This window comes from Eubalaena glacialis, chromosome 1, assembly GCF_028564815.1.
Source record: "Eubalaena glacialis isolate mEubGla1 chromosome 1, mEubGla1.1.hap2.+ XY, whole genome shotgun sequence".
Classification (NCBI taxonomy): Eukaryota; Metazoa; Chordata; class Mammalia; order Artiodactyla; family Balaenidae; genus Eubalaena; species Eubalaena glacialis.
In genome coordinates, this window is record NC_083716.1 from 11,145,962 (window position 1) to 11,159,320 (window position 13,359).

Genomic DNA, 13,359 nt, shown 5'->3' on the forward strand with positions numbered 1-13,359 from the left:
GCCACACCTGATTTCAAAGCCAGTGCAGGGATCTGGGATAGAAACCCCTCTTCTCTCCGAGGCAGGTGTGCAGCTCTTGAGGTCTGAAGTCACTCTGAAAAGGAGGGCAGTGGAACTGAAAGAATTCCCATCCCCCACCTCAGGCAAAGTGCTCACATGCCCAGCACCTCAAAGGTCGGGAGTGCCTGTTACTTGGGAAGACAGAACCCAGACATTTCAGAGGTCACAGGTTGTCTATCCAATACCCCTTCTTTGGCAGAACGTCCTTTCTTTTCTGAGGAAACTGGATTTGGGAGGTTGCTTTTCTTGCTCCATTTGTCAGTCCCGGAAGCTTGCGGGCAGCATGCTGGCTGCGGTGACGACGAGAGAGAAGATCTGAGAGCAGCTGGCCCAGGGTTCGGTCAGCACAGCTGGCCGCACACTGAACAGTGATCATTTAACAGCCTCTGTTCCAGGTACTGAGCTTCTCAAAGCCCATTCATCTCCACAGTCCAGATGTACAAGCTAAAACCGGTTACAAAAATACAGCCTGACATCTTTTATGCACAGAGGGCTTGCCATGGTTGTCAACCCTCCTGCTCTCCCCACTGTGGTCCCATTTGACTTCTGGATGACTTGCTCCCTCTCATCCTGCAGCGATGACACTGCCTCCATACAGCCTCCCCCCTCCTCTGTGAAGGGAGCAGTCTGTTCCTCCTCTTAGACTGACTTGATATTTTCTTGCACTCTAATTGGCTGTTTAATAATGTCTCTCTCAATTGGTCCACAGCTCCCAGACGGCAGGGACCTCCTTTTCATTACGTTTGTTATCTGTTTCCTCCTCTTCCTCCAGAGCCTAGCATGATGCTTACACATAGTAGGTACATGCATATTACATGGAAATAAATTGAATCTCAAATGAATATTGGAATTATGCACAAACTGCAGGATTTGGGCTTTGGGGTGCTGAGGAGGCTCAAACTAGGCAGCCCCAGGCAAGTAGAGGAAGAAGCTCCCACATAGAAATCAGACCCATACCCGGTACCCAGTGGGAATAAAATAAGTGCACACTCTCCATCACAAAGGCACTGAGTTTTCTGCAGAACGCTCATGCCTGCAAAGAGCTGCTTGGAGAAGGAGAGAAGTGAGTTTTCCACTTAACTGTTTCTCGCCCACATCCATCTCCAAGGAAAGAATGGGAGGCTATCTCTAGAAAATTACGTGAACTTGAATTATTCAATTGGCTCTGCGAAATTGGATTCAAAGGGGAAAAAAGTTTAAAGGAAATCATTAAGCATTAATATCCCAGGAAAATTACCCTAAAATAATACATTTCAGCCCAGCCTGAGAGAAATTTGCTGGATGGTGAAACCACAAGATCTTTACTGACTCATGAATGGAAATGATTCTGAAACACCTTGGAAGCGTGTGCAAAGTGCCAGAGTTCCGATTCAGCTGTACCGACAGGCCCGGAAATCTGCACTTTAACAACACTTGGTGATTCTGATGCAGGTGGCCAGGGAAATCAGCTTTGAGAAGCACGGCTGCAGGGCAACACTCCCTGGAACGCCCACAGCTCTGTGGCACGGTTCTTGCTGCACCCAGGGCTTCAAACTAAGCAGGAGACGTGGGGAGGGGTGTCACTCACCTCCTGGTTGAAGTGTGTGAATATTCGGTCAGGCAGAAATGTGACCGTGATGCTGTCCTCCTCCTTCAGAGGTGCAGAGGGCGAAGCACAGGGCCGAGTCAGGACTCTTCCCAGGGGCACTGGGAGGATTACTCCTACGTGTCAACTTGGCTAGCTGACAGTTCCCCGTTATTCAATCACACACTAGTCTAGATGTTGCTGTGGGGTATTTGGTAGAGGGGGTAAACATCTCCAATCTGTTAACTTTAAGTAAAGGAGACTATCCTTGATAATGTAGGTGGGCCTCATCCAACCAGTGGAAGGGACTTAGCAAAAACTGAGGTTTCCTGAGAAAGAAGAAACTCTTCTCAAGACTGCAGCATCAGCTCCTGCCTGAGAATTTCCAACCTGCCATGCAAATTTTGGACTTGCCAGCCTCCACAATCACATAAGTCAATTCCTTGAAATAACTCTCTCTCTCTCTCTGCATATACAGGTATGTAAATATATACATACATGTATGTTAATATTTAGATACATATGTGTACATGCATCTATTTGCATATATGCATTTACACACATGCATATATGTGTGTATATTACATATTTCATATATATGTATAGAGATAGATACAGATATAAGTATAGATATTTATCCTACACCCTACTGGTTCTGTTTTTTCTGGAGAACCTACTGGTTCTGTTTCTCTTTCTCTGCAGAACCCTGACTGATAGAGGCATTTTACCCTTTCCCACACCAAATGTATAATGATGAAGGCTCCAGGCTTCAGAAAGCAGAAAATGAACATGTAAATATGTCCCTAGAAGGGACCGCCTAAGAGAAGTGCAGGCTTAGGAGGCCTTTCCCACATCCAAGGGCTGCGGGAAGTTGGGGAGGCGAGGGCCTTGCTCCACTTCTTGTCTGCATGGAGCACTCCTGCTGACTTCCACAGCTGAATCTCAGCTGCTTCTCAGCCCTGCCAGGCCAGATGCCAGCCTGAACCTCCCCACAGCTGCCTCCCCAGGCCCAGGCCTGGAATCGTTTCCTGAATCCTCAGCACTCCAGGGACGGCCACCATCCGTCAGAGGGATGTATCCATCTCTTCTTGACCACAGACTCAGCCATCATTCCCACCATCACAGAGCACGGGTGCCTGGCACACCTGTACCTTACTGGGATTTTGTAGTCAAGTTTCCTTCTCTTCTAGAGTGACCCTGGGGGTCAAAGTCAGGTGCTAACTTGCAATTTGGTTGAGGTCCAAATCTGAACCAGGAGCTGGGGGCAAATGTAGAGCAGTGAGGCAGATCATATGCTCAAGAGAGACCCCAGAGATCCAGCATTCTTCAAGCTATTGTTCTTCATTCATCGTCACATAAGAAGTAATTGCCATTGCAGTGATTTGTAAAATGTCATTTCTTTTCAAATTCAGGTAAGCTCATAAATTATGTTTCTACAGAAATTTTGAAATGTCCGAACAAGAGAAGCAAAGTGCCTACTCTCCAGGGGATTATATTCTGGTGAGGAGACATGGACCACAGACAAATAAACCTGTCCCAGGTTGAGAGTGGCAAGAAGAAAATAAAATAGAGTGGTGTGATCAGAGAGTGACTGGGCAGGCAGGAGCATTAAATTTCAGGAACAGCTTCCATGAAAAGGTGACACTTAAGAAGCCAGCCACACAGAGACCTGGAAAGAGAGCTATTGGGGGGCGGGGGACAGAAAAAACAGTGTAAAATTTGAGACAAGTAGAGAGGTCAGCTCATAGCAAACTTGTATGCCAAAGTTTGCTTTGATAATTTTATAAATGACAGCACCAGGAGAGAAGACAACTTGGCAAATTCCTCAAGCTACCCCACAGAGCATATTGATTTCCCCTAATGCCTAATGTTAGGGGAAATGTCCAGCTAAAAAAGGCAATATGTCCAGCTAAAAAAACCTATATCCCTCAGCATCCCCTGCAGAGAGGAGTAGCCATATTTTTGGCCTATGAACAACCAAGTTCTGGTCTGTGACATACAGCAGAAAGAGAGTATTGAGTAGATGACAGGAGATAGAGATTCTGGGGAAGTTTCCTAGAACGCAGAAGGAGGAGCAGGAAGAGGCTAATCCAACTGATATGCACCTTTTACCCTTCTTATCCTTCTTCCTGCCTGGAACTTAAGATGTGACAGCTGAAGATCCAGCAGCCAGTTTGTGCGCAAGAGGCCACCTTAAGATTCAAAGTCATACACTAAGAATGACAGAACAGAAAGGTATAGGAGTCCTGGGTCCCTGATAAGTTCCTTTCATACGTGTACTTCCCACCTTATAGATTTCTCTTTAGATGAGAAAAATAAACTCCCATTTTTCTTATGACACCATTTTTTGAGTCTACATTATTCATAGCTAAATTTACTATCTTATTACTTCTCTTTTTGTTTTCAAGCTGGGTTCTGTCCCCAGATTACAGCTGGAAGCATGTTGAGCCATCGTGACCAGCTTTTATGCCCACTCCTGCCACTTGTGCTCTTCTACCTACTTACTCCTCTGACATCTGTGGACAGAGCATCTGTTGCACTGATTTTCCTCCTTTGGATGCTGTGGTCAGTGCAGTCACAGAGGGGACCCCCTTCCGGGAGGGGTGATGTCTCAGGTTTCTGGGTGGGGGTCCAGCTAAGCGGAACGAGATGGCCTCCTGAGACAGTAAACCCTGTGATCTGTGCCTGGGATGCCTCCTGGCATCCTCCAGGCTTCACCTGCACTGTACTCAATTCCAAAAACACAGTGATGAGCAAAGAGGAGGCCAAATCACATGGGAGGCAAATGCAGAATGGGTTTTTTTAAAATTAACACTATCTTATACATCAGGGGAATTAATTAAACATAACTATTTCCATCTGCTAAGTTTCCAGACATGCTCAAGAGAGTAACTCTTGCAATTTATCGGACATGCAATAAAAGCACAGGGAGAGAAGGCAAGAAGGAGGCAGTTTCAGGGCTTGGGAGGAGGCTTTTCGTGATGATGAGATTTTTCTGGGGTGGATATGGTTAGGCTTTGATTTACAATTTCTAATCTTTTCACCTCCCTGCACTGAATGGCAAGGTCTAGCATCAAGTAAACATTGAAGAGATGACTCAGCAACAGAGAGAACACTTTTAATCCAAAACCAAAAAATATACGCACAGCCTCAGGTTAAAGTTAAGAGATTTTGCTAAACTATCTGGTGAGAAGATGTTCTTGCCAAGTTTAAAAAAAAAAAAAAAGTTGGAAAGCCTTTAGGAGATGAGCCATTTTGGTTTGAGATTGTTTTGCAGACCACCAAGACCAGGAGGCATTAATCATATAGTAAAGGGTTTCTCTAAATACACCGAATGAAAATTAAGATCACAGGGGCAATTGTTGGTGCAGCTCAGTACTCGTTCTTTGAACTTGGACAGATCTGAGTTTGAAACCACCTTCCACCTTTTTTTAATCCATTTGTTAGCTGTGTGGCCATAGGCAAGGCACATAACCTTTCTAAAGCTCAATGTCTCCATCTGCCAAGTGGGCATAATGATAATAACTATGAAGTTTAATGTGCGAACCCAGCCCTGGTTAGTGATGTTCGTTGATTTTTCTTCGCTGGTTTATTTTAATGCCCTCTTTTGAGATAAGGACCTCCTGCTACAAAAGTCAAGCATCAAAGGCTAATCACTTGCTCCCACTGTCCCTGAGGCAGTGGAAGGGTGACTTCAGCTCAGCCATTCAGATGCCCCATCCTAAACCTGTGACTCAGGAGTGAGGGAAGTAGAAAAGGAGAGGGCAGCGTAGACTCCATTCTGTTGGTGACCATGGCTGCATCTCAGGTCCAGGGGCCACAGGCCATGTCCTAGGTGTCAGGGCCAGTGGGCATCCGGGGACCCTAACCAGACTGGAACTGTGGGTGACCATGTGTTCTGGCTGCCAACTGCCCTTGCTCCCGGCCATAACCCAAATGAAGGGGCCCTGTCTTCCCATTTTGCTTCCTGATCTCCTTCCCATACATTCCTTTTCTGCTGAAATTAAGCAGGGGTGGTTTCTGTTTAGTGGAGACCCCATCTGGTACAGCGCTCAAGAACTGTTGGGCTAATACTGTTGGGACTTTAGGGAGTTAACAAATGACATTTCTTTTCTTCTCCTCTGGAGTTAGGAACTCATTGAGAAATAAGACCCAGATAACCGACACACAGAGATCAAAATGCCACATCTACTCCATTCTCTTACTGTAAATGCTGGGCTGGATGGCATGGCTTTCCAGTGCGACTACAGTGAGGCTCTGAATCCTTTATTCTAGAAATAAACTGACAGCTCAGGCACACACAGAGCTCAGCACCGTGGGGGCCCCTCACCACCCAGGAGAAAGCAGAGGGTGGACAGAACACACCCTCCCTGCAAGCAGGCTGATCCCAAGAGGCGTGTGGTCATCCTCCAACTCGCGGCCCATGAGGGTGGGTCGGTCCACGACCTCCTGACCATTGCTCCAGGCAGGCTGGCGTTCCTCACCCAGAAGCCTGCAGCAAGGGAAATGGGTAAATGGCAGACCCTCGCTGACTGATTAGCGCATTTATCTAAAATATCATCTGGTTTTTAGTCATATCACTTCTGGCAAGCTTTTTCTTTTTATTGTAGGGTAGCAAATTTAAAACTATCACTGTGATATTGTGACATAATAAACATATATTTGGTCTTCTTCCCTGGTTCTTGGCACAGAGTTCCTAAAACCCTTGGAATTTTCTTAGTGACAGGGGTAATAGGAATGTCTTTTGATAACTTCAGGAAGGGGTCTAGTTGCCAGAGGTACCAGCCGTGTGATTAGGGGGATGGAACTTTTAGCTTCACCCCCTGACCTCCAGAAAGGGGAGAGGGGCTGGAGGTTGAGTTAAGAATCACCAGTGGTCAATGACTTAGTCAATTGTGCCTACGTAATGGAATCTCCATAAAAACCAGAAATAAAGGGGTTCAGAGAGTTTCCAGGGTGGTGAATGCAATCATGTCCCTCCCCAAACTGTGCGGACAGGAGCTCTTGCATTGGTACTCCTCTGGACCTTACCCTCTGCACCTCTTCATCTGGCTGTGCATCTGTATCCTTTGTAATATCCTTTATAACAAACTGGTAATAGTAAATAAAATATTTCTCTGAGTTCTGTGAGCTGTTACAGCAAATTAGTGGACCTGAGGAGGGGGTCTTGGGAACTCCGGATGTGTAGCCAAGTCACACAAGGTGTGGGTAACCTGGCGACCCACTATTTGCAATTGGCATCTGAGTCTTGTGGATCTGAGCTCTGAACCTATGGGGTCTGCTCTAATGCCGGGCAGTTAACGTCAGAATTGAATTCAACTGTAGGATACCTCGTTGGTGTCCTCAGAGAACTGGAAAATTGCTTGGTGTAGAAAACCCACACGTTTGAGGTCAGAAACGTTGTGAGCAGAGACACAGTTTTCATTTAATGCCTCACACCACAGAACTCAAAACCTCTGGCAGAAGTCAAAACTCCTGGCTTTCTATCTATTTCCATTTGAAAGAAAACTGACCACACCATATTTCTCTTAAATATATGCACACAAAATCTAAAAGCTGCCTAAATCACATTACCATAGAAATGCCTGCCTTGGATTTCTAGATCAGAACGTAGACCTCAAAGAAAAAAAAAATCCCAAATTCGGATCTCTGAAGAAAAAGTACAGCACGGAATTTCACTGTGTTACCTCAGTTACCTTCCTCCCTGATAAAACCCTTTTTCAGAATTCCATCCATATTTTAATATTTGGGTTTAAATTAATGTAAAATAATTTAAATATGATCAAATGAGGTCACTGAAAATTCAGATTCAAATCAAGAAACGTATAAGGAGGATTGAAACTGTCTGATATATGGAAGGCTAACTGAGACGGTATCAACCAGAGTTCCCCAGAGAGACCGAACCAGGGAGTAGGATATGTACAAATATACATACATGTACGTATTCTATATACATACAGGGATCTATTTTTTTTAATTGGATTTTGTGACTGTGATGCTTGGCAAACTCAGGCAGGATGCTACAGTCTTGAGGCAGAATTTCTTCTCCGGGAAATCTCCGTTTTTGCTCTTAGGACCTTCATCTGATTGGATAAGGCCCACCCCACTCTCTCCTTTACTTAAAGTCAGACTGTGGATGTTAACCATGTCTACAAAAATACCTCCACAGCAACACTTAGACTAAGTACTACATCCTAGCCAAGTTGACATGTAAAATTAACAACCACCACAGGCTTAGCAGAACCCAGCAATTCATTTCAAACATTTTCCCCATGCCATATCCAGCCAAGTGAATTATTTGGCAAGGTACATGGATCTTAAAAATTAATATAATTAACCATGTCCTCTATTTCATTCATTTTTGCCAATATACTTATAACTTTACATGTATGCACGTGTGTGTATATATATATATGTGTGTGTATGTACATATACACACACACACATATACATATATATGACCCAGGCATCCATTTACACACACACACACACAAAATCTGATACTACATAACTTTCAAATGTGTTTGCTCCATACAGCATGGCAAACGTAGTTAATAACACTGTATTGCGTATTTGAAAGTTGCTAAGAGAGCAGATCTTAAAATTTCTCATCACAAGAAAAACAATTTTTGTAACTATGAATGGTGATGGATGTTAACTAGACTTGTGATGATCATTTCATATTATATACAAATATCGAATCATTATGTTGTACATCTGAAACTAATATAATGTTGTGTGTCAATTATTCCTCAGTAAGAAATGTATTTGCTCCAAAATTCTTCCCCTGCTCATTGCCTCCCCAAACTGGCTGTATTTTAAGTGAACACTTTAAATTGTTTTCCTATGGATGATGCTTTTGAGTTCATTACATCTCCCTTTTTTTGTTATAATGATGATATTTAACTTGCATTTTCATTTCAAACCATTATGTAGTTATTGTTTAGAGCCTAGAAAACTAATCTGCTCCCTGCCTGTCCCTCAGCCATCAATGACTTTGCTATATTGAGATGTAGAAAGAGGGACACTGCTATCTCACATCTAAGATGTGACTATAGTGCCCCAGGACATTTATTGTGATTTAACCTCTTATTTAATTACCTTGGCAAATGTGATTAAAAAAAAACAAACTAGACAAGAAAATCAGTTCCTGCTTCTCCACGATAAACACAGGTAAGACTGCAATTACGCATTACTACTAAAATTCAAAGCACAGTGAGTGAGACTTAATAATTTCTGGTATTTGGGGAGGACTTGTTTTTGAAGTGAAAGAAAAACCAGTGGAACTGCTTGCTTAACCAATCCTCATCTATTTATTTTCTCCAGACTTTATTATGATCATTCTGCTAGATAATGCCCGGGATAAGCTATAACTCAGGGTGATTTAATTAGCTTTAATAATAACACCTGCCCATGCTTAGTCCTTCTGGAGATTCATTGCAACATCAGGGCATAAACTGGCAAAGGTCTACAATAGGGAATGCCTGGTTATAACTCTTACCTCTGGAACCTCATAAAAATCAAAGAAATATCACCAGCCTCTTCCATCTTCAGTTTCCAATGCATTATTCTCCCTAGACCTCCCACCAGGTCATGAACGACACCCTCTTTGGGTCCAGCTGATACTCAACACACTGACATTGTCTCAGAAACATACTTCCCTGTTTTTTCCCAAACCATGTTTCTCTCCTTTGAATTGGTATTTACGTAGGTCCTTTTCATCAGTATAAAAACTGTGCTAGTACAGACACCATCTAACTCTGTTTGCCTGTGAGTTGCCTTGAAGGAAACCAAATAGTTTGCCTGCCTCAGATCTCAAGAATGAACTTGGAACTCTTTTTGCTTCATCAGGGAATGGTCCAGATAATTAGAAGTTTTGTTTTGTTTAATAATTTGGGGTTATTTTATTTAATTATTTCCACTTGATCTGGAAAATAACCAATGAAAGTTTTTGCGACAAGGCAATATTTAGAAAGATTTACTAGTTTATACAATGTTTGTCTATGGTTTTAAGGAATTAAATAACTGGAGGATGAATCTGAAAACAGAATGGCTCCAGAGACCCTTATAATAAGTATATACCGTCCTAACTAGGACAAACTGCTTCCCTTAATTATTAAAATATGTTACATTTATTACATGTTTAGTCCCTCCATACCAGAGAGACGCATCACTGAATCAATAGTAGCAAAATATCAGACAACTAAGTTTGATGAGACACTCAAAGGACAATATAACTTCCAAATATTTTTTCACAAAATTTTGACACCTTTTCAAGTTGGTCAGAGAGCACATTTAAAATCTATATATATTTTTTTATTTTACTTTAGTAACTGATGAGTTGTCCACACTCTTGGAAACATGAGAGGGGCATAAAAAGTTCTTCTTTTGTAGCTATCAATATATCAGTATGTGAATCATCTGAGCAATAATCTATATTTTCTAGAATAGTCTCCTCTGTAATTCTTGGGGACAAGACACAGAGATTCTGTTTACAAAGAATTAGCTGCTGATTTTCAACAGTTGAATTGATAAGCACAACTAAACACAAATATTGTGCATGACAACAATTCTTCCTGAAGGATCTCAGCAAAAAAAAACATAGCTAGTGATGGGGAAGCTCAGACAAGGTTGAGTAGCTGGGATTGACCTTTCTTTAGGGGTACATATAGTGTTGGTAAAAAGTGGGTAGTCAGTATCCCCCTAAGAAAAAACAAAAGAGCAAAAAAATGAAAGAAAAAAAGGAGAGAAGGAAGGGAGGTGGGGAGAGAGCAGAGAGGCACAGGATCATCTTTTGCGTTATCACTGGAGGAAATCCAATTTACTTTTTGCAATTTTGAAAATAAAATTCGGGATAACATTAAGAAAGGAGAGGGACTTCCCTGGTAGCACAGTGATTAAGAATCCGCCTGCCAATGCAGGGGACACAGGTTCAAGCCCTAGTCCGGGAAGATCCCACATGCTGCGGAGCAACTAAGCCCGAGCATCACAACTACTGAGCCCACATGCCGCAACTACTGAGCCCATGCACCGCAACGAAGAGTAGTCCCCACTCGCCGCAGCTAGAGAAAGCCCGTGCGCAGCAACGAAGACCCAGCGCAGCCAAAAATAAATAAATAAATACAATTTTTTTTTTTTTTAAAAAAAGGGGAAAACATTTCTTAATAAAGGGAAATAAAGAATGAAGATCCTATGCCTGCCTCAGGACAAGTAGCTCCTTCTCCAAGTCTCAGGCTTCAAGTACCCCAGCATCAAGCTAGAGCCTTGTTTTCTGTCTCCAGAAGTTAACAGAAGAGAAGAGAAAATAAAAATGAAGATTAAAAAGGCACAAGTAAATGAGGGGCTACCCCACAAGAATCAAATCCAATCAAAGGAAAGCTGAAAGCTTCCAGAACTCCAACTCAAAGCTCTATTTAAAATAAAATAAGATTAAGACTAAAAGCAGATTTCCAATGAGCTTATCTCATACATTTTAAAGAAGTGTCAAAAATTAGTAAAACTGGCTATTTGGTAATGGTAAACAGGGAGAACTGAGGAAAGAGTTGCTTGGTTGAATTGAGTTTTAAAAATTTAAATACTTTAAAAGTATCAGTGTATCAGACCAGTGTATCTGAGATTAGAGGTCTGTCCATTCAATTCACAACCAATTCCCGCCCTCTCCTGCCCCATTATGCATGGCTTTAATCCAAATGCTTGGTTGTTCTTTCCCCTTGGGTTCATGTCACCCATTGAAAGGACTTGCCTAGATTAAGAGCCAGGTTGTATTTATTTGTTACTTACCTACATATTATGCACTGCCTCGTTCCAAATATGTATCAGAGACATCTTCCAGAAACAGAATATCAAAACCAGCTAAGTCAACCACCACAAGTAATACAAATACGGTTACTGACCATTAAGTGACCAAGGAGCTTTTCTGTTGGTCAAGGTAAAACGTGATGGGAAGGAACAAAATTCTCACTTGATCATTTGTCAGATTAAAACGGAAACATACATATCATCCTAGATTCCTCCGTATCCTTCATTCTTCATAACCAGTTAGGCAAAGGGTAACCACCCTATCTCGCTCTTTCCATCCCTCCTCTCCACTTCCACCACAATCGCTCCATCTCAGCCTCAGCACAGCTCCCCTTCAATCTTCCAGTAACCACTTCCCAAGCTTCCCGCCCCAGCGCCTTCCAGATGCCTCCCTCCACCTGCCAATCTGACCATCTGATCACGTCATTGTCCAGTGGAAATCCTCAGCATCTCAGCATCCTCAGCATCTACATCAAGCTTCTAATGCTGGGGTACACCTCCCCAGTGCATACTAAGCATCGTGCCAACTCTTAGTTCTACAGGAAGCTAAAGAACAAATACAGCACGTCGTCCTGAAGCTATGATTTTACTTAAAAACTTGGGAGGGAAAACTCTCTTTTAATGTATATATAACATGGAGTTACTTTGAAAAGGTTGTATAAAACTTTGGGATGAAACCGAAGACCTTAAAATAACGTTGTTCCTGGCTGGCTATATGGACTCAGCCTTCAGAATGTGTTTACTATTCTGTGCTGTGAGGCTGCTTCTGAGAAAATGTTGGAAAGGGTTTGGATATGACAAAAAGTCTGAACTCTATTTATGCCCTTTGACACACCAATCTCACTTACGGAAATTTATCCTATGGAAATCAGCAGTCATAGGCCAAAGATACAGGCAAAGGGTGATTCATCACAGCATTATTTATAATAGGTAAAAGTTGGAATAACTTAAATGGCCACCACTCACTTTTATCTGTACATGCAAGGAGATACTTTGTATCATTTTACAAGATACGGCAGAAATATGTAAACCGACATACAAAATATGTTCGGGATATACTGTTAAATGAAAAGTCTAATTCGAAAATAGCATTTTATTGTTCATACATAGAAGAACAAGTAACAAGACATAAGATTGGTCATCTTTGGGTGGAAGGGATGGTTGGTGATTTTTTTGTTCTTTTTGCTTAACTATATTTTTTTGTAATAGACATGTATTGCTTTTATAATAGACATAAATAAAGGGATTTCTCTCTGTGGGGAGTGGGAGGAGGGAAAAAACTCCAACTTTTTGCACGTGATCCACATCACTCGTGATCTATCCCCTGCCTACCTCCCTCAGTTTCCTTTCCTGCTTGCCCACCCTGGTCCTTCACCCACGGATAATACTGGAATAACTGTGGCTTTTCAAACAGGAGACATTCTCTCATACCTCTGTGCTTTCCAGGTGCTTCTGTCCCTGCCTGACATGTCCTTCTTTAACTTTCTAACTTGACAAACAACCTCTCCTGATGCTAACTGGCTTACCATTGTGCCTTCACGTCGAGAGAGAACATTCTGGCCACACAATTCAGTTGCCTGACACCTCTTCACAATAACAGTCCTTGGTGTCAGTTCATCAAGACTCTGCTTTGTGTGCTTGGTCAATGTGAGTCACTCCTGACAGGCAGTCACTCCAGGAGCTTCCCCACACCAGGGATTTTAGTTCGCACAGCTGATGCCCAGGTGCCCCGTCATGGTAAAAGCAGCAGATATCCTGTGAGCCTTGTTCAAACAGCCAACCCAGTAATCTTCATCCCTGGGCAACAAGCCACCCCAATATCATTCTTTTGGCCAGGCTGGAGCCCCAGTTTCCCACGAACGTCATGGATAATCTCAACAACTTAGTTATTTGATGAGCCAGGGAGCTTCAATTCAAAACCAGTAACAGAGATTTCA

The 13,359-nt window shown here is 42.6% G+C and overlaps 1 protein-coding gene across 3 annotated transcripts in view; it reads right to left on the bottom strand.

Moving 5' to 3' along the window:
- PLPP4 (phospholipid phosphatase 4) overlaps positions 1 to 13,359 on the bottom strand; it is a 440,221-nt gene that overhangs the window by 297,123 nt on the left and 129,739 nt on the right. Inside the window, exon 1 of one of the 3 annotated variants that reach the window (XM_061192632.1) lies at positions 1,628 to 1,690. The exons of the other annotated variants lie outside the window; for them this stretch is intronic. The gene's annotated coding sequence lies outside the window, so the exon portion shown is untranslated. Of the gene's footprint in view, positions 1 to 1,627; positions 1,691 to 13,359 lie in introns of those variants that run through there. 3 annotated transcript variants of the gene reach the window in all.